Genomic DNA, 21447 nt, shown 5'->3' on the forward strand with positions numbered 1-21447 from the left:
CATATTTTATTTCCTATTTTTTCTGCTGCTGCTTTCTTGTTGCATGAACTGGCTCATCATCTGATGCCAGACAGTCTCCCATCCTTGCATCCATGACCTGCAGGTTTACTCTCCATGGGCTACTGCTGCAACAAGACACAGTCACGTATGCTGCGCCATAACCAGTGGCACATCCGTGACTCCCAGGTCGAGGTGAAGAAGGCATGAATAAAGAAGGTGAGTGATTCATAGGTCTCTGACAAAGAGCTAATTAGCCCAAAAGCACAGCACCACGTGCATCCTCCTCTCTATCTGACCACAGCATTGCTGCCACCTGCCCATTCCTGCTGATGAGGTGCAGCAAAGGGCTACCAAGATGATTAGGGGATTAGAACACCTCTCTTATGAAGAAAGGCTGAAGGATTTGGGTCTCTTCACTCTGGAAGAAGGATGACTGGGGGGGGATCTTATCAATGCTTATAAATACTTAAAGGGTGGGGTGTCAGGAGGATGGGGCCAGGCTCTTTTCAGTGGTGCCCAGGGACAGGACAAGAGGTGATGGGCACAAACTTGAGCATAGGAAGTTCCACCTAAACATGAGGAGGAACTTCTTTACCCTGAGGGTGGCAGAGCCCTGGCACAGGCTGCCCAGAGAGGTGATGGAGTCTCCGTCTCTGGAGACGTTCCAAACCCGCCTGGACACGTTCCTGTGCCACCTGCTCTGGGTGACCCTGCTCTGGCAGGGGGTTGGACTAGATGATCTCCAGAGGTCCCTTCCAACCCCTACCATTCTGTGATTGTGTGATTCTATGATGAGCCCTGAGCACAGGGGCTGAGCACATCCCAAACCAGGACTAGGGTTGCTGGTGGGGAAAGTCTGTCTTACAGACGATCAGCAAGCGCAAGCAGAGGGAGATCAAGTTCAGATGTTTGGAATCTGATTAGATGATTGTGCTATTCATTTTGCTTTTCCTTTTCTGCTATTTCTTTGAGGGCAGGCAGAGTTGTCCCTCTAGCCTGAAAAGAGCTTCAAGACTCAGCCACCCATGTGAAACTTTGCTTGTATGTTTTTGGCTGAAAACGCTTGTGCAAATCCCCAGGAGGTCAGGATTTGACCCTTTCCGCCACAGAGGAAGAAGTGACGTGATTCACTGAAAGCTCGAGACCCCTCCAGTGGAGAGGGTGCCTTTGCCTGAGCGCTCCCCACAGCCCAGCTCTACTGCCCACTCGCAGACAGCCCCGAGGCTGGCCTCACCAGGGACAACGAAATGGACATCCAGCTCATTACCTCTGACAGTGGCCAAGAGCAGATGCCTACAGAAGAATACAGAAACAGAGAGAAGCAGACTGCTTCCCAGTCTCCAGGGACACCCTGAGGAGAGCTTTATGAGCTGGCTTCCTCCTAGTCATTCTGCCTGCCCATCTCCATCCCACCAGAGTAGCTGGTCTACTGACCAGCAAGCAAAGGAGGATCCCGTGCTCCTGTTATGCCTTTGTTCCTTCTAATTCTGCTTCCCTGAGACCCTCATGCAGTGGAGGAGAGGGAGGTGGTGGCTGATGTCCGTTACTGTCCTGTGGAGGAGAAGGTAGATTATCGTGGGGGAACAGATCAACAGTAGAAAGGAGTAGGCAATTTGGAAATAAGCTACAGGGGACAAAGGTAGTGAAATCATATGTGGCACAACCAAAGAAAAACCGTAACTTTAAAAAAAAAAAAAAAAGAGAAGAGAGAAAAAAAATAATGAAGAACAAGAAATGAGGCATGAGAGGGGAGAGCGGGATAAAGAGAAGAAAAATGGTATGGATGCAAAAGAACAGGATAAAATAATAAAAACTTGAGCCACAAGTGGAGAGTGAAGGCAATGAAAGAGGAACAATGGGGAACAGCTTTATTTTAACTAGCAAAATTGCTATCCTTAAACCACCTGCTAAAGTAATACTTCCAAGCAATTCCACTCGGTGCATGCTGATTGGGTGCTGGCTTTAATGTCAGTGTTTTTTGGTCTGTATAGCGAACACACAAAATAATGAAGAGCAGCAGACATCCAGCCCTTTCCTGTGCTCACGCACATCCAGCCTTGAATGTTGCTCTCTGCCCTGAAACAGCCCACAGGTACCAAATTTCCTCCCACTGAGTTTGGAGGGGTCCAAAGATGCTTCTCTCCCTCAGGATGTGGCGTCCTGGTGACATTGCTTAATCCAGAGCTGGATGCTCCAGCCAGCTGTAGAAGAAAGAGTACCTCACTGTCAGCAGTATCACACTCACAGATTTTGGTCTCAAAGTTACGTTCAATAATCCACTCTTTTTATTGATAATTACTCAGATCAAGATCGTGAAACTGAGGTCATAAACTGGTACGTATAAATAGTGAATTAATTTTAGAGCATTTTAAGTTTGTTCGGGAATACGATTCTTCGTCGCCCCTATCTTGCACCTCAGATATGCACGGCCCTTGCACACTAATAGGTTTGATAAAGAAACTTGCTACTTTTGACATGCAGAGGAGGAGGTTTTGGCCCACTATTTTGGGTTTTATGGGTGACATTCATTATCAAGTCCACTGTCCCATAGCTCTTATTATCTGCCATTATCAAGTTTGAAAAAGCTATAAAGTAGGATTTATTTTTTTTAACCTCTAAGAGCTAAAATAATTAAGCTTTTTATTTCATTCCATTTTCATCAACAGTCAGGAATATTGTCTGAGTGCGTCTACCTCAGATTTTATCGCTTGAGTAAATTGGCTTAATTTGAAATAATGTAACACATTGGTAAAGGGCTGGGTGCAGCCTCTAAATATTCTTTCCAGACCTGTAAAGACTGCGGTTTATCCTGAGGCTCCACCTTGTGCAAGAGACGTCCCCACCCAACCACACCATTTAAAGAACAATCTCTATTGCCATTGCAGTTGGCTCCAGATACCCTTTGGTGGGCCAGTGTTACTTGCCCATTTCACTCCACCAATTTTAGCTTTATCATGAGCTGCTCTCTTCCCATGGGTGTGGTAAATCCATCCCGAAGTCAGTACCTTTATTTGAATGACAGCTACTACAGTGAAAGGATCTCCAGGTGATCACAAGTCCTAACACAGGTCACCAACTAAGCTTAACTGGTAAAACACTACAGCAAAACACCAGTTAAAAGAGAGAGGCAAGATGCATTAACCACGTTAAGGGGGACAACCCATTCTGTTCACAAGTCAGTATTCAGAGTGCTCAGGTGTTCATTTAGTTTACGTGGGGGCTGTACAAGGAAGGGTTTGAGCTCCATCTGGAGACATTAGAGCACAGCTGAAAGGAGCGACAGGTTGACAGACCACCACACTGTCCTGCTAGTACCAACCCGAGCCTCAAAACAGGTGGTGACAACGGCCAAAGTGGTCTGGTTGCCCAGCGGTATAGAGCCATCCTTTAATCGCAGGCTGAAAAGTAATATTTAGCGTGCAAGAACAGATAGATCCAGGTATAGATGCAGCTGGTTTAGATATCATACAGCTGTCATATATCACTTTAGCATACAGTAACACAGCAGTCAGACTGTGTCAGCGCAGCATTAGACAGGCTAATTGGAGTTTGGATGCCCAGGAAATGCTAGAAAATCCAAGCAGAAATGAGCTAAGGGTCTCAGACTAGCAAATGAGAAAAAGACTAACTATCTTTTGGACAGTAGCCAACAGAAATAATTTTTGCCTTATTTAGAATTATTTAAAACAGTAAGACCATATCTGTTTAAGATTAAGATACCTTTACAGCAGTAATCAAGAAACTTAAGAGAGGGCCAGGGAAGGGCATTCACCTCCCCTTGGGCCAATACTTATCCAGACGTTTCGATGTGAAGATACCCAAATTCTTCTCAAGAGGTAATTACTACTTATGTTAAGATTTCCACCCTACCGGGTGAATATGTTCTTCAGGATAATCTTTCCGTTGGATTTTAAAGTACCTATCCCCCCATTTACATGTATTTTCCTTCTCATTTAGTATCCCTGGCATCACTCGCTGCAGATGCTCCTCGTCACAGCAGCACGGGACGGTGCCGTGTTGTGCAGTACGGCACCACTCATGACTTACCCCACGTGCTGCATGATTAGGCGGTTGGACACCATCCTTTCCATCTGTTACCATGACAACCCAGTCATCTTGGGTGGTGGGGTGTCTTCCTTGAACTCTCGCATTTCCCACACAATGGGGTCAAACAACAATTACTTCAGTTAATGGCATCTACGGTACACCTGGAGACAGCGCCATTTCCAACAACATCCAGTGAAGAGTTAAGCTCCGCGGAGAGATAAAGATAGAGCCGAATGCTCACAGACCAAACAAATTGCACAGTGCATGTGTAGGCCAAGTAGCGGAAAGGCTGTCTAGCCTGCCAGATTTCATGTCCACTGGGTAGCTTGGGGGGACATGCAGTAGCCACCAAATCTGACCTACACCCAGACAGTGTCAGCTCGGATCGGAGAGCTGGCAGGAGCCTGGAAAAGAAAAACGAATGTGGCTGCTGCCCGACTCTGTCAAAAGGGGTTTCATTATGGTATTTTTATCTTGGGTACATGTGATCTAAGAAGAACAGAAGATGCTCGGAAGTATTTTCAAAGAGAAAGTGACAGACACGTGCAAATGCTTACAGGGAGGGATTAGGGAAGGGGAAGAGGAAGGGGATATGGGACGGGGACAAGGAGGAAATGGGACGTGCGAGAAGTAAAAAAGATCAGAGGACTCACATAAAGGATGGAGATGCAGCTAAGGATAATAAGAGGTTACAAACAATATGAGGGTAGGTAGCCAAACAAGGTAGGAAGAATAACAGCACAGCTAGTTTCATGGTCTATTTTCCTCCGGCAGATGAGCTAAAGGATGGGGTTTTCCTGTATGACCTGGGACCTCACTGTCCCTGAGTCCCAGGAGGTTTCTGTTCCCTTTTGTGAGCTGGACTTGGAAAAGCACAGCCACGTGGCATCGCCTTTTCCTATGTCCTGTATGTGTGCTGGACGTGGTGAGTCCCCACTCTTGGAAGGTCCCTGAGCCCCGTCCTTGCAGCCCCACAGACTTTGATCTGGAAAAGCCTTTCCTACGTGTGCAGGAGCTGAGAGTTGCACAACTGAAGCCTCCAACCCCAGCAGCCTGAAATGATGGAAATGTTAGGGACACCCAAATGTCACCTCTGTCACAGGCCCGGGCAGTGGTCCGAGGGGTGTGAGACCCTCAGAGATGAATGGAGGGGGTCCCGCTGCTTGCAGCAGTTGCGTCAGGCAACATGGGCTGTTCTCGCTCAGCTCGCTACACCACGAGGAGTCAAACGTGGCACACCACGCACCTCTGAAAAAACCCTTTCAAGTTTAAAGGCGAAATACTGTACACCACAAGGGCGAGAGCTTATCCCGCACAGGCACGTGGAAAGCAGAAGTGCCCAGCATACAGCCCCTACCCGCACTCCTCCGTGAAATGAAGACTTCTCATTTTCATTCTCACACACGATCAGCTGAACCGCTTTTCTAATTAGAGCCCTAATCACTCAGCATTTACCCTAGCTATTGCACATCCCTGCTAGGGAGGGAAAGGGAGCGCTGCTCTCAGTGCCAGGTGAGCTCCTCGAGCCAGGGATGAGCCGGCTCTCGGGATCAGGGCAGGGGGTGCGGGAAGGGGCTGCAAGAGGCGGGCAGTGGGGGACCCACATCAAGGACTCAAGAGTTACCATTACCTCCTTATACTAAAACAGGCGGGGCTTTCCAACACTGCACCGGAGAAACTCCTCTGTGGGGGATCGTGGCACCCATTCCACTGCCAGTAGAGCATAAACAGAAGAGGGTGGAAAACACTCGGAAATTACATGGATCTCTCAACCATGCCATAACGTGAACTGAAAATACGGATGGCAATTACAGCTCCCTGTATAATCCTAACTCTTAACAAATAATGCTCTCATTCCCGCCAGAGAGAAGGAGGGATTGAATCGCAAAGCGAAGAGCTAAGGTTGGCTGATGGAATTTTCCAATTCAGGAAAAGCCGCATCTTGAAAATCAGAAATTGGTAAATGAATGTAAATCCACATAAAACCTTAATTCCACTCTGTTTGAATGATGCCTCTGTATAACTTTACTGCGACTCTGCTTTTGAACGGAACTGATCAGGAGCCAACAGCTCCGGTCCTGTAGGCTAGTGCTTAACTTTCTGCACAGACAGAGCAGCACGGCTGCTATCCCATACAGCCCTTCTCCCCTCTTACAGCCCCGCAGCCTTTGGCACACAAAGCCACTTGCTGCTGTGCTTTCCTCCGCTGTAATTACATCAGCAGCCCGTCATCCCCTTCCACCAAACTGCTGGCCATCCCTTGGCCAAGAAAGGCGCTGCGGCCTTCTATTGACGCAACCCCTACGGTGCATCGGTGAAATCAGAAAAGGTGCACCGGTTCTCTCCAGGGACGCGCCGACATCTGTATTCGCACAGCGGTCAGGCAAAGGGCTGTGGCTTTCCCGGGTCATTTCAAATGGGGCTGCTCCAAAGTGTCTAGTCTCTATGCAACGCAACTGCCGCTGATGCTGCGGATGCAGCTGGTGTGCTGGCCCCCGCCAGGTTCAGGGAGGCCAGCTCACATTCGCACGTCTATTTGCCTTAACGCTTTGCTACTGACCTTACAGAAACGTGGTATTTGCAGGAATGGACCTTCTGGGGGGACCCAGGCTCACTGAGACACTGGGCAGTGTCAGGGAAGTTTCTTACTGTTTGATCTAATTTAAAACCTGCTGTAAAAGAGCACAGTGAAAAGTTTTATTCACACCTCAAGCTTTGTGAGTTCGTAGTCTGTGCAGAACCTAATATATGGGGGAAAAGCAGTAGAGAAGGGAAGAGCAAGACAAATTATAATGAGGTCTGAAATGCAGTTAGATATTTCATACACAATGAAGGTAGTTGTGCCAAACTAACTTTCTGGGCACAGTCTCTTCCTGACACAGCATGTGCAGTTCTGACCACCTGGGGAGAAGGTTGAGATTTATATTATTTCCAAATTAAATTAGGAGGAAGCGTTTAAGTGCAATTTACATTTGAATTGCAGAAGAAAGGGCTGGAGGCGAGTTTCAATTTGAAAGCCGTATGAACCCAGGTTGAGAATCGCTGCTCTTGCGATGCGCTCGGTGTGTGACGCACCAGGGGTTGCCACCCAGGCAGAGGGTGTCAATGTGCTGCCGGAAGGCAAGCAAGGGATTTGGTCATGGAAAGTCCCAAGCGTCATCCATGGTGGAGGATGGTAGTGGTCGAAGTTTTTATATCAGTTGCGCATCACCAGTTTCCTGAGGATGTGGAAGGGAATCAGAGCCAAATCCCTCCATCTGGAGCTTTGGTAAAGAAAGACTCCTCTTTTACTATAAAACCTTTAAAAAGTATTTCTGTTCCCGGGATCGGCCCTTTTTCCCTTCAGATGCACCGTGCGATGTTTTGTGTTGTGACACGCAACGTTGGGTACTGTCTGTCAGGTCACGTTAAGCTAAAGCAGTGGCCTGCAGCAGAGACTCCGTGCGATTCCCAATAAATTCTCAGCTGAGTAGAAAGCAATAGTTGCCCATAATTTGAATTTCATGCCAGCTCGTCATGGAAATCTTATGTGACATTTTGATGTGCCCAAGAGCTTGCTCAAATAGATGCCTGCTTCCTTAGAAAGTCTGTCCTCTAGTCTGCGTTGCCCACACGGCTTGCTGGGCACTCGCTGCATGGCATAACATTGCTCCACCAGCATCACAAACGCTTAAAACGAAAGCTATGTCAGTAGTTGAGAGGGCCCAGATCCTAATTGTAACAGCTGTGTAGAAATGGAAAGCTGGAAACCACTGAAATTGAATTTTAACTTGGCAACAGAAAAACGAATTTAGACCCTTTTGTCCTGGCTCAAACGAGGCATACACACGCCATCCTTCTGGGCTGCTACTCTATTTTTGGCTCTCGTGTTGCCCAAAAGAGCTTCCTCCAGCCTGTCTGCAAGGCAAATACTTCTGCAGGAGACAGCACAGTGTCTTCCCAAGGTCTGCAGGAGCTCTGGCCAGCTCCGGCAGCATCAAAATTCCACTGTTCACGCGGGAAATGAAATGAAGGCAGTATAAAACTATGTCACCTGATGGGAGAAAACGCCAAGGTCCTCCTGCAAGGAGCAACGGTCCCTACATTCAGTGGTCTGCTATGAAGGGGTTTCTTGTGGGTATCATAACCTAGGAGTATTTTTAAAAGAGATTTGAAGGAAGATAATGAGGGGGTTTGTGAATTTTTACAGGAAGTTTATTTAAGCATGAAAGGCAGCATGGGAGAAGACAGGAAAGTGTTTGCAATGTTAATAAGGCAAAGGTATTGCAAGCCGCTGCCTTGGGCAGGAAAGAAGCAGGAGCAACACCTTAATGAGAGATAATACATAAGGGTAAGATATGTCAGTGAAAGTGAGGACAGATAACAAGTATATTTAATGCTTGACACAAAAGGGAGAGCTGTGGAGAAGTAAAAAATGAGACAAGTAGTCGAAGGGATCAGCCAGGAAAATTGTCTCTGCAGCAGCGTTCAGGACTGATATGCGCAAGTTCGTACATAAAGGGTAGCGCTTGCCCATCTCACGTACTTTGCATGGATGGATCTTTTGCTTGGAAAAATCCTTGATGAATTCTATCCTTCTCACAGCATTTCACAGGACAGCTAGAAAACTGCCAGGATACTCTGATTTGTTCTCCAGACCTCTCAAGCAGTATCTGTCAAAGCTTTTAATTCTAGCATTAGCAAATTTTATAGGTTTCCCACAGAAGCATTTGCTACAAAGGAGGTATTAATGGCTCATTCCAGCCAGCGTTTGCAGCATGAGGGTGTCCACTCCAGCCTGAACTCCTCCTGAGCCTGGTCCGGCCACCAGCTGATCAGCTGTTCGAGAGAGAAAGCAAATCTCCCAAACGCCAAGAACCAAACGCCAAGCTCAAAACGCTCACAGATTCTTTAAGCTTTGTATGAGCACTGCCATAAATTTAATTCACAAGCCAAGGTAAACAAGGAAGAACTACCTAACCTCAGCTAGTACCTTTCCTGAAGTATTATTTACGGAAAAAATCCAGCAGCCTCTTGAATAGATCCGAGACCGAGCTTTCAGGCACAAATACAGCACTGCTGTTATCGCTGTGATGACTGCTTCTACTACTAATTGTTTGCAAAAAATGAGACATCATATGCATTTAAGGGTGAGAGCGCATCTGAAATAAACAAGCAATCTCCGATCTCTACTGCTGAGACAAGGCAGAGAGTACGTGCCAGCTCTCGGCTTATGATAATAAGCAGAGGGCAAGTGGCACGTCCACATTTTGCCAGGAAATACAGAAGGTGTTTTTCTCTCACACTGCCAAGGAACAGGTTGAGTCTGTTATAATGCCTGGTAGAAAGCAGGTAGTATCTGCTTGGGGTGCCAAGGAACAGGTAAGTGGCATCTGCTCATCATGCCACCCAACTGTGAGTCAATTAACATTAGGGTTGATGCTTAATATGCTTTAAAAGGATGAAATCAGAAGTTAATTATAAAAAAAAAAAAAGCTACATTTTTATCCCAAACTGTTTATCTCTAGCAGTTTGGAGACCATCTCTGGCTCTCCTCGGTCAATTGCGGGTAACTGTCTAAACCAAACTCCTTTAGGGTTGCCTCCTGCAAAGTTTTGTTCACACAACGATGAGCCCAAGAAATGGAACAACTGAGTCACCCCTCTGGAAGTAAAATACTGTAGGACTCGCACAGGCTGAGACAGCACTCAAGGAAGAAGAGTCAGTATGGTCTGGTCCCTCTCTGCAGCCCCCTATTATTCCTATTTCTGACATACGACACCCAAAAATTCTAATTGCATTTAGCACTTTTCCTCCTCTGTAGTAAAAGGCTGTAGTTCATAAAAAGGGAATTCGGTAGTTTCCCAGCTACATGCCCTCACATCAAGTGGCTTTCTGACAAGAGCAGAAACAATGTGAGAAAAACTTCAGACAAAATTATACCCAGTAACAAGTATTTAAAAAAAAACAAAACAAAACAAAAAAAAAGTTGAATAGTTCACTTTGTAGCCAAAGCTCCAGGTCTAGGTTATTTAATTCTTTTCTAGGTGGACCCATTCCCTTCACCAGCTTCCCAGGCTGTCTTCACGAGGATGGATACACTTACTCAGCCTGTCTCCTGGGAAATGATAGCCGTTGTGAACACCTCGCAATGCCCCACCAGATCCTCCCTCCAAGCGTTTCAGCTCTGGCCAGGGCTGGCCCAAACACCTCCTAGGGCTCATTTAGGAACGGGGTCCTTGTCCCAGTCCCAGTACCAACTGGCTCATAACAGGAGAAGACATTTCAGCAGTCAGGGTATTTAAACACAGGCCAAAAAGGAGTTGCAGAAATAGCACGGCAGTGATTCAGGCAGACGGACACTGTCTCTTCACGGAGTAATAGCCCCTTTGGAGGGGGCAGGAGGCTTCAGTCAATGCTGACAGATACTGGTTGAGGAATGAGGATTAATCCCAGCTGTAAACCCTTTGCTCTTAAAAGCTCACCCAGATTAAGGGCTGAGATCCTGTAGGAGCCCACCCAACTTCTGAGCCCCTAGAAGAACCACCCAGGAGAAATATTTACTACAGTGAAAATAAACTCCCATGGACTCTCTTATTACTACTTCATCAACGTGATTAAAAACCAGAAGTAGATTCCCAACTTCAGGGCTGTATAAACCCTCAACCTTTTAATTAAATGTTTTAGGTGTTAGCAAAACCACAGTTGTTGCAGGAGATGGTTAAAGCACTGACTTGTCATATTAGCTCTGGTCACCATCTTTTCAGGTCTGTAAGTACAGGCAGAAAGGATAGACTGCTTAAATTTGATAAAACCTAAAAATAAGTTAATTTAACCTCAGCCTTCAGGTTCTGACACAGCTTCCTTCCTGACCTGTTCTCACACCTCTGCCACAAGCAAAACCATATCTACATTTAATAAGGAAAGGCATGTTAAATTATACAGGTTCAGTCCACTATGAGATAAACTTTCGATATAAGATTGAATATAGCTGATAAAATCAAGCAGGAGTAGGATTTGCACATCCCTTCCATGAAACATCAGTATGCACAAGCTGTCGTAGTCCATGGTTTACAGTGTAGCTGAACATTACCTGTATTTGACAAACATGCATTCAAGTCCATCAGCTCAAATGAATTTCAGTGCCTTAAGAGGAACAACTCCATTTATTGTTCTTCCAATCTTCGAATATACCTGTTCTCCTACAGTGAACTACACCAAGTGTTATTGAATATGCTGTTTCCTCCTGATTGTATAGCAATAATTATTGCTATGGAGTGGAAGCATTTCTGAAAGATGTTTTGATGTTTTAAGATGCCGATTATAATTATGTGTTCCCGGCAGTTTAGCTAGAAAACGGGTACTTCAGCCTGCCATCGTCTCCCTTTGCCCCCTGCTCCCAGCCCCAGTTCTCTAAACATGCACAGACACACTCGAATAAGCAGGAAACAAATCTTATTATGCTAGCAGGAGGTCTAGGGGGCTCTGATTTTTAGAGCTCTAAGCTGCTACTTAGGGACTGAAGCCGTATGTGAAGGGAATTGTAAGTTGGAGGAGTAGCAAAAACTCCCAAAGGCATTTAAAGTCCCTTTTACGAGATAGGCTCTTCAAGCAAAGGCGGCGTGTTGCTTCCCTTTTCGAGGTTTGCTTGTTTGTTTTGCTGTAAGGTATGCTGCACCTTCCGGTGGAGTGGGGTGCAAACAGCTCTTCCCCAGAGCTGTTTGGAGCCGTTGCCATCTCCCTTCAGTGGGGATTGCAGGGTACGAGAAAGCCCTTGGCTTCCCCGCCCCCTTCATGCAATATCCTCCTTGCTTTCTGCCTTTTTCAGGGGTGAGCAGAGAGAACAGGATACCAGAGGCTGTGTCACGGTTCAAGCTCTGTGGCAGAAATCACAGCGCGAGCCAAGCTCCCCCAACCACTCCCAGAATTACATCCCGGCTTGTAAAGATACAGACAATAATATGCTTCCACATCTCCCATAGACCACAAAAACGAACTCGAGGAATCCAAAGCTAAATAGAAATAAAATGCAGGCTTTGTGCTCACGGTGAATTATTTATTAAAAAAATCATTCTTTGAGGCTTGCTGCTGCATTCAGCTTGAAATTCAGATAACCCAAGATTTTTAAGCACGCTCATTTATATTCTTAACAGCTATTCATTGCAGCCATGTTGATTTCCCATGATGTTTAATATTGGCTGCAACAAAGTTTTGTCTGCACAGATTTGTGCAAAAGGATTTTTCTTCATGCGAGCACCCATGTATCCCCACAAGAAAAAAATTCAGCCTCTAAACAAGAGTATGTGTGATTAATTATTTAGCAAATGCTATCTCCCAGTCTCCCATTTAAGAATTTTAAATTACCCAACCAGAAGCCATAAACAACATAGTTTAAGGTAGGTATTCTGTTACGCGAAGGTAACAGAAAACAGGGAGGCTGAACTGTCCGACATCAACACAAAATCTACAGACAGTTAACTCAGACTGGAAAATATGTATAATTGAAGAATACATTCACAGAAAAACCCTTTCATATCAGCAGTGTCGTGGCTGCAAAAATCCAGGGATCACAGAATCACAGAATGGTCGGTGTTGGAAGGGACCTCTGGAGATCCTCTAGTCCAACCCCCTGCCAGAGCAGGGTCACCTTAGAATAGGTTGCACAGGAACGCGCCCAGGCGGGTTTGGAATGTCTCCAGAGTTGGAGACTCCACCACCTCTCTGGGCAGCCTGTGCCAGTGCTCTGCCACCCTCAGGGTAAAGAAGTTCCTCCTCATGTTTAGGTGGAACTTCCTATGCTCAAGTTTGTGCCCATTACCTCTTGTCCTGTCACTGGGCACCACTGAAAAGAGCCTGGCCCCATCCTCCTGACACCCACCCTTTAAGTATTTATAAGTGTTGATAAGGTCCCCCCTCAGTCGTCTTTTTTCCAGAAGAAATCCTTCAGCCTTTCTTCATAAGAGAGGTTTTCTAATCCCCTCATCATCTTGGTAGCCCTTTGTTGTCCCCTCTCCAGCAGTTCCTTGTCCTTCTTGTACCAGGGTTATATCTTGCTCCAACAATATGGGCACAACACACTTTTCGGCAAGTCTTGAAGATAGAACAGGATTGTCAGCCAGACATTTCTCCACCTATCTCTACCAAAGGTACCATGTCGTATGTTCTCACACGCATATCCCCTGGCACTGACTGTGGCTTGAAATGCATATGGAGCCATCTGACAGGGACATTTGGAGCAGAAGACATTTATTTACCCACCATAGATGTGGGCTGGAACAACAGGAGAACCACCACATCTCTGCTCCCTTCTCCATGAGCTGCCAGTTGGGTACATTTCCAGATACTACCTGCGCTCCTAACACTGGGGAGGCAGGTTGTTTTAACAGTCTGTACTACGTCTGTACTAACATCTGTACTACAGAATGAACCCACTTTATCACGTCCTGCAGAGCTGGATCTTTCTTCCCCAATGCTGAAACTCAGTGGGATTTTCTCAGTGGCGGGCTGGCCCTTAAAACTCATCCCAAATTGAACCACCTGGCAGAGATCATCCTCATTAGTATTCCCCCCCCTTTCCTTAATCTAATCAATCTTTCTGGATTGTAACTCACTAAATAAGTCACTAAAGATGAAAATCCTCCACAATGAATCCATATTATTGCTGTGTAACTGCACACAGGTATCCAGTTAATGCCTTTGTGGTAGTAATCACCTCTAACCCTAAAAAATTAAAAAGAGGAAACAGGTGCAGAACCCTTTTGCAGTCACAGGCACAAGGCTGACAACCTCAGGGTCTCAAAAATTGAGTTCTGACCTTTATTATTTCTGTTTTAGCAATAATTGCTTTTCATTAGAAATACTGTTCGGTTGTCATCCCCATGCCTATCTTCCCTACCTTTTAACTTATCAGATAATGATGTGTCCTTTCAGAAGCTGTCCCAGTTCACAAGTTCGGTCCAAATTCCTCTTGATAACTATAAAAATTAAATGTTTCTTGGGAGACCATCCATGCTTTACAGGGGCTTTTTTCAGAAGGCATCTCACCAACCATTTGACTAATTTCTTTGTCATTAATAGAAACATCCGTTCCTTCCACTGGTTAGTATGAAAGCTTAGTAAAAGCCCATTCTTGAGGGGAAAAAAAAAAAAGTGCTTGCCTCTTGAATAGATGATATCTGAGACAGAGTTTCTCATAATATCTTCAGAGCCACCGGTCAATTTCCTGAGGCACCTTAATCCCTCATCCATCTTATTCCTTTGGAGAAGGGGTGGTCACAGAATTTTATGGCGTTTTTAAATCCCCTTAGCAAGCAGTCTGTGCAAAATATTGCTGTCAAGGTAGTTCCCCCACCTCTTCTAAGCCAAGAAAATGACCTCCCTGCGTAGGAGCAAGAGGTACTGTTAGCTGATGTCTGAGACCCATCGGCCATGATAAAACTGATCTACTCTGGTTTGATTCAGGACACCATAGCACTCCTTAGACATTTGAATATTATTTCTGCAGGTCTAAGAATAAATCAGCCTTTTGCCTTTCTTCCTCTAAGGCATATTTAATATACCCTCCGCATAAGGCATTCAAAGCCTCCCAAAAATGACTTCAGAGCCTGTGGGGGGCTCACTGGGCTGCAGAAACTGGCCCGAGGCCATCCCACCTGGTCCTGTGATTCTGCCCGATTTCGCAGTCCGAAACCCACGTTGGGTTTGTGGCTGGTGCAAATACGTTTCGGTGTATATGAGCAAGAGTTGTCAAGGAAAATTCTGTAAGCAGCAGAATCTAGAAGAAAAAGACATCTCTAATATGAACGTCATTTTCCTCACTTTTGTTCCATAATACAACGTTCAAAGCCTTCTCTGAGCTCTTGTGCAAATTTGTGTGAAACTTGCAAAAATGGATCTTATGCTTTACGAGTTTTATTACATCAAGTCTTGACCAGCAAGTCTGACAGAGAGGTTTCTTCCAGAGGGGTATCAACCCCAGAAGAATCCAATCTCTGGATTTTCTGTAGCTCATGGTCCTGTAATAACCACATTAGCCTGCCGCTGTCTTTACGATTTGAGCAGTGTTCAGGCTATTTATTTGGGAAAGGGTTTTGCCATAGTTTTGAGGGACCTAGCCAACAGGAGATACTGAGTGCTGAACACTGTATGACAAGAAGACACTTAGCAAGAGGCACTCTCGTCCTTCCAACATGCTGCTTCAAGAGAGCCGATCTATCATCAAGACGTGCCTAATTATAGAAATGATTTGCACAGTCTCCGAGGTCACATGCAGGTACCTTGATCCATGGCATGCCAAATGCAGGCACTCCACAGGCCCAGCATATTAATTTAAATTCCTCTCAAATATTCTTAGATTATCCCAGCCTTATCTGGAGCTGAGCTCCAAGGCTGAGACGAAAACCGAGCAGCTACGCAGTACTGCAACGTCAAGCCACCAAAGTAAGGAGGGTCCCAGGAGACAGTTAATTCCTCATTCTCCTGCAGAAGAGACGGTGATTCATGAAGCTGTGAGATGATCTCCACCAACGTATATTACAGCTATGTCTGCATCCAGACACACGGTGTTTACACCTGCATCGTTGGCTTAACCAACCCTGCAAGTCGCAGACAGAGGAATCTCCCCGTGTTCGTAGCACAGTTGTAGAGACATGACAGGATTGCTGGCACGGATCCTCGTCACAGCCCAGTCCCGCAGAAGCATTCAAAGCAATTTTGAACGCATGAGAAACGTACTGAAATTTGAAGTTGGAGAAATGTATTCAAAGCCACAAATCACATCCTGCCATCTAAATAGCTGAGACATCCAATTATTAATTAACAGCTCTTTTTATATCCAGAGGGTGCAACCTTGCTGCTTCTGTGCATCTGTGAGTCTTCAAGAAAATCAAACTAGTTGTATAGATTAATTGAGACGGTCTGAAGTGCTGCAAGGCGGTGGAATGACTGTGTGCTATGGCAAGCAATGCTGCCCCGTGGAAAAAAGAGCTGGGCTACTTTTGAACTGTGCCAGAAATCACGACTCATGGCAGAAGTCATGGCCGGATGATATGGGCTCAAGGCAGCTCAACAGTCTCCCTGCCCCTGAAATGATGTACTCCCTCCCCACTTATGCCAAAAAAGGACTTCGGTGGAGTTGGCGATGCGGGCACGGAAGGTGCTGAGCAAGGCAGAGGAGTTGTGGTGGCAGAAGTGGTGGCTTGCGCAGCTCCAGCTGAGACCGATGTGCTGGGTAGTCCTGGGTGCGCTGAAAACCAGACCCCCAGGCCTCCATCTGGGTATGCAGGCAGGGATATTTTTAACCTCCATCCCCGTGTCATAGTTCCTGATCACTAAAATAGAGTTAATACGTGTCCTGGTGAATGGTATTTTTAAAAAGCGCATTAATATTTGTGAAGCGTTTAGGCACTGTAGCAATGAACAGCCAAGGAGAGCCCAAGAGGACATTAACAACTGTCTTCCAAGTAAGGTTTGAATAGTGTGTGCAAATAATTCAAGGGGCTGCACAGAGAATAACGAGCAAAACAGGACTATGGAACGTCTGCTCATTCCTTGAACACCCCTCTTTTGTGCACTGAAGATGTGGCAAACCTGGTGGAAAACCAGAATGCAGGCACGCGCGTATTGCACAGAAAGGCGATTCTCTAGATTTGGACAGGCAACCTAATTCTCTAACTTTTTCTTTTGCAGGAAGGGGACTTAAAAATAGTAAGATAAGTAGGTGAAAAGAAAGAAATTATATCAGACACATGATTCCATCACACCGACAAATGTCTGTGCCCATTCAAACCACAAACATGGCTTGCAGCACTGCGGTCCCCAGTAACACAGAAATAAGTTTTGGGTCCAACTATGTGGTACAACTGAATATTATTTAACCCTCAAACTAGCAGAAATGAGGAAGAAAACAGACTTGATTCTGAAAAGGCATGTACCAGGTCCTCTACTGTTAACAGAGGTTAGCTGTAATCCAAAGATTTTTGGTAGAGTAATTCTACACACAGAGGAAATAGTTCAACATATGTTAAGATTTTTCTTTGCCTTTCTAACTGGGTACAGCATCTATTTGTACAAGATGTTTGGTGTCCTGAAGTGCCAACTTTTTGTATTGGCTCGTGAAATAATATAATTCTACTGATCTATGCATCCTTAACTTAAGTAATTCTACGGAAAAAAAAAAAAGTTGGATTTGCTCAAAAATTTTACTACCCAGCATTTAACATATGCTGCAGGAGGAAATCCAAACGAGATATTAGGGCGGGAGACAGAACTGAAGGAACAGGTGCTCGTGGCCTGTTCGGATTCATTAAAGTCAGTGGAAGTGCTGGGATTGATTTCAACAGGAGCAGACATGACGGCTTTATGCAAAAGGGACTTGTAGGCATGTCCTCTATTTTTAGTCCTGACACAGTCTCATTGCAGTCCTGATTTAAGTCACTTAATCTGTAGAGTGGTGATATTAATCTTGTGCTTTATAAGCTCACCTGGCTCCCGCACAAATTGCTGTAAGTGCGTTTACAAGACTTAGCATGTTTCTGGCTTTCAGTGATCACACTCGAATCCACAGGCCAGGAAAAAAAAAAAAAAAACAAAACAAAAACCCACATTGCGGAAGCTCAAACTCCAACTGGCATAAGGAAAAAATCATATTGCAGGGAGAAAAGCCAACTGCAAATGCCTGTCAAGAGGTACGCTTGATTTTCCCTCTCTGGGACCTCTCTGTCTCCAAACTTTGCCACCTCCCTCACTCAGCACATCCTTTCCCATGCGGTTCCTGCTGGCCCGGGTCAGAGCGAGCGCTCGACAAGGCTGATCTCTTACACACTATGTTTTTTGCAGAGCAAGGGAATAGCAGAGCCCCGGACGCACGGTGTGAGAAAAAAGCACTCTGTGTGTGTGCATGACAGCCTGAAATGTCCAGCCTTAGATTGGCTTCGCTGCCCAGGAAGTTAGTATTGATATCAATGAGAGGAACATGTAATGCTGAAGTCCTCATTCAACGTGTAAAGCCACAGCACATCCCCATTACTTCTTTTTTTCCTGTTTTGTTTTGTTTTTTTTTTAATACCACTTCATTTTACTGCATTTATTCACTGTTCCTCTTGCATGCAAGGTCCTGGCCTCACTCTAACTCAAATGTGACTCATCCCACCACAAGCCAAAGTACGTCTGCAAAAGCCAGTGATGAAAAATGATCCCACCCTTTGGTCCTTAGCATCAGAAGCAGTGGAGTTGTACTGGCATGACACTTAGCCTGTATTTTGCTTTATAGACATAACATGAAATTATTCCCCCCAAGACGCTCCAAAGTCTCCTGTGCTCCTGTACTCGCCTACTTTCCAGCGCTGAATTACCGAAATACAATGTTTTTTTAGGAACACAAACCAGTTTGCTGGTTGCTACCCACTGCACAACACGCGACTCTTGGCTTTTACCGGCCGGTTCATAGCCGCGGGACTCGCCATCCTGCACACTGTCAGACACACTTCGCCACTGAAGCCGATGAGGCTCGTCCAATTTCCACCAAAAGAGATGGATCCTAAACTGTATTTATTAGTTGTTTTGTTTATGAACAGTCTGAATTTAAATATTTTGCCAGCTAGGCAGTAGATATATAAAACCTATTATTTTGTGCGCAGTAAAATTACAAAGACCTTATTTTAAACTTATAATGATGCCGCTTGTGCTGAAGAGAAGTAGATTATTAAATGAAGGCAACAATAAATCTGTCAGAATGAACTGTAGAAACCATGGCCATAGGGTGTTAAAATGGCTGTACACTGACTGTTGTTTTACTATAACAGCTACCATTAAACTGCAGTTTTATCACCACCGTTATTGATTTATTTTGCTGAACTTCCAGAACACAGCCCCGTTAAAATCTTAATTCAAAGTGCATTTCTTTTTTGCTAGCACTAAAAGAAGAATATTAGGACTTTCCACTTGGATCAGAGGCAACTGTGTCAATCGTGCTGGACTGCAAAGAGCCCGCTAAAATAATATTGGAACTTTCGACTGGAGGTGAAGCACCGCGCGGGAATTACCCCCTTAGTCAACGCAGAAAATGAGAGGAACGTGTGCGGGCCGAGCAGGACTCGGTTTGCACGGGTGGCTTTGGCAGTAAGCAGGGACTGGGCTATACTCCAAAGGAGCTCAGTCACCGTAGATCACCTGGCTGAGGAGCCCGGCCTGGACACCTCCTGGCCAGGCGGACCTGAAACCTGAAAACACCAGCCAGAATGACACCTATCCAGGACACCTGGACTTGTCCAAAAGGTGCAATGAGAAATACCTAGTCGCCCTTCCAGCAAAGCCACCACCACCTTCTAACACACTTGACACCCTGCGGAGGGGATTCTCAGAGGTTTTAGAGATTTAACCAGTCATGTTGGAAATGGATGTTGAGTTCACAAGGTCAACACGTGCTCAACTTCTGCAGAAACTCAGAGCTTCAGCAAAAAAGGTTAATTTTGTCTCCGGATGTCTAAGTTTTGCATAGCTGTAGACCAAGCAATTAAATCAAAGCAGAGAAAACAGAAAATTACACAAATCTGTCATAAGCCCTATTTTTATATAAACATTGAGGGGGACGGCGGGAGTCTTGCTCTATTCATCCACGAGCATCTTTACAAAAAGCTGTCGCATTTAAACAACCCTAAATTTTCCATCAGTAATGGCAAGGCCAACAGTGTGCTTGCACGAACCGAAAAATTAACAAGAAAAAACCCAGCAGCAGGGTCATCTGGTGATGGATCTCTGCTGCTGCTGTAAAAGCAAAACAGGTATCTAGCGAGGTGGGACAGAAGACTGCTTTGCCTTTGCTACTCTTTCCGTTGCAGTGCCCTTTATATATGCAGGCTGAGTGGAATGCATCATAAAAGGTGACATTTTATAAGAGCAGTTTGTAAATTTTACAGAAGCTTACTGCCTGTAAATCACACAGCTTATTCCCTCGCTGACTTTATTACTGCAAACCCAACCATGGATAAACTCCGTGCCAGTTTACTTGAAATTTATCTTTTTTATTCAGACCAAACTGAGGTCTTTTAATATTCCTTTTCTTCTAATGATAAAGCCATCCCGATAATCTTATTTCCTTTGCAGACATTTTGAAGGACTCTAATGCATCTTGAAAAAGCAATTCCTTTTTTTTGGTAGTTCCTATCTTAACACATACTTCTGCTGTCAAAAGATGTGCTTTTCCCCTTTATTTCAATTATGCGTATTTATTTTTATTTCAAATCCTCCCCAGGCACCTAACCCTTTTTAGATCTAAACCATCTCCCTTTGACTTGCCTCACTGTGCTTTGACTTGCTTCACAGCCAGACATCACAGACTGGTTTTTACAGGATCTGTGCACAAACCTGTTCTTTATTTGGTAACATCCACATTTATCTCATAGCAGAGCTACACAATTTATTCTCCCATCTGTGCAGAGGATATTTTCATGGTTAGTCTTCACAGGCATTAACGGAAACCGATGGCACAAATTCCTCGTGCATCAGTGAGAGTTTTGTGAATGAGGTGGTTAGTGAATTAACTTATTTTACCAAAAAGCTTCATGGAGCAGAGTGCCCCAGCTAATGAGTTTCCCTCTATTTTCAGCAGTTCTTATGCTTTCCTTACGGCCCTGCTCATACTTCGCCTTCAACGCTAATAGAAAGCAAGCCTAGGTTCTGCTCAAAACCCTGTTTCAAAGGTAGAGAAGACCAAACTGTTTGGAAACCAATGTGGAAAGCTATTTCTTCAGGATGGTTCTTAATGCAATTGTTGGAAAGTTCAGCCTTATTTTCCTTGGCAAACCAAGCAGGATTTGTAGTCAGGTTAGACTTAGTTCGAAGCACTCACATCTGGAGCTCAGGAAGGCGTTAGCTGTGCAAAGGTGTTGATTACAGTGGAAATCTGCCAAGACAGAGCAGGACACAACATGGTCTTTCTTCAAACTCAGCTGCTGGTGCATGCCTGTTTGGCACTTACATCATTTCTAACATGCATGAAGTTTCACCGATACACCCGGATTTACACCGATGGCCTGGTACCAGAAGTTGGCCAGTGTCTGAAGTTCCTCAAGGCTCTAAAGAGCAGCTCAGGCCCCTTTTGGGCTCATTAAATACTCTACACCTTAGCTACAGGACATCTACAGTGTTGGGGAAGATGTTTTACTGCATGGGTGACATAATCTCCCCTTGTGGCTGTTCTAGTTCTGTAGTGCCTGATTGTCTTCTCACTTATCTCCCAAGAACGGGGGGATAACTTGGCTGAAATAAACGTTGAGTCACATTTGCTCCAAGAGAACAAGCAGCTTCAGCATGTTGTGCTTTGTAGCTCCATGGCTCAGTAGAAACTGGGCTGTGAGAAAGCCCAGACAAGAATAATTATTTGCTTAGGTGCTTGAGAGATCTGCTACAACTTTGGAGGATAAT

Source organism: Chroicocephalus ridibundus, chromosome 3 (assembly GCF_963924245.1).
Source record: "Chroicocephalus ridibundus chromosome 3, bChrRid1.1, whole genome shotgun sequence".
In the NCBI taxonomy this organism is placed as follows: Eukaryota; Metazoa; Chordata; class Aves; order Charadriiformes; family Laridae; genus Chroicocephalus; species Chroicocephalus ridibundus.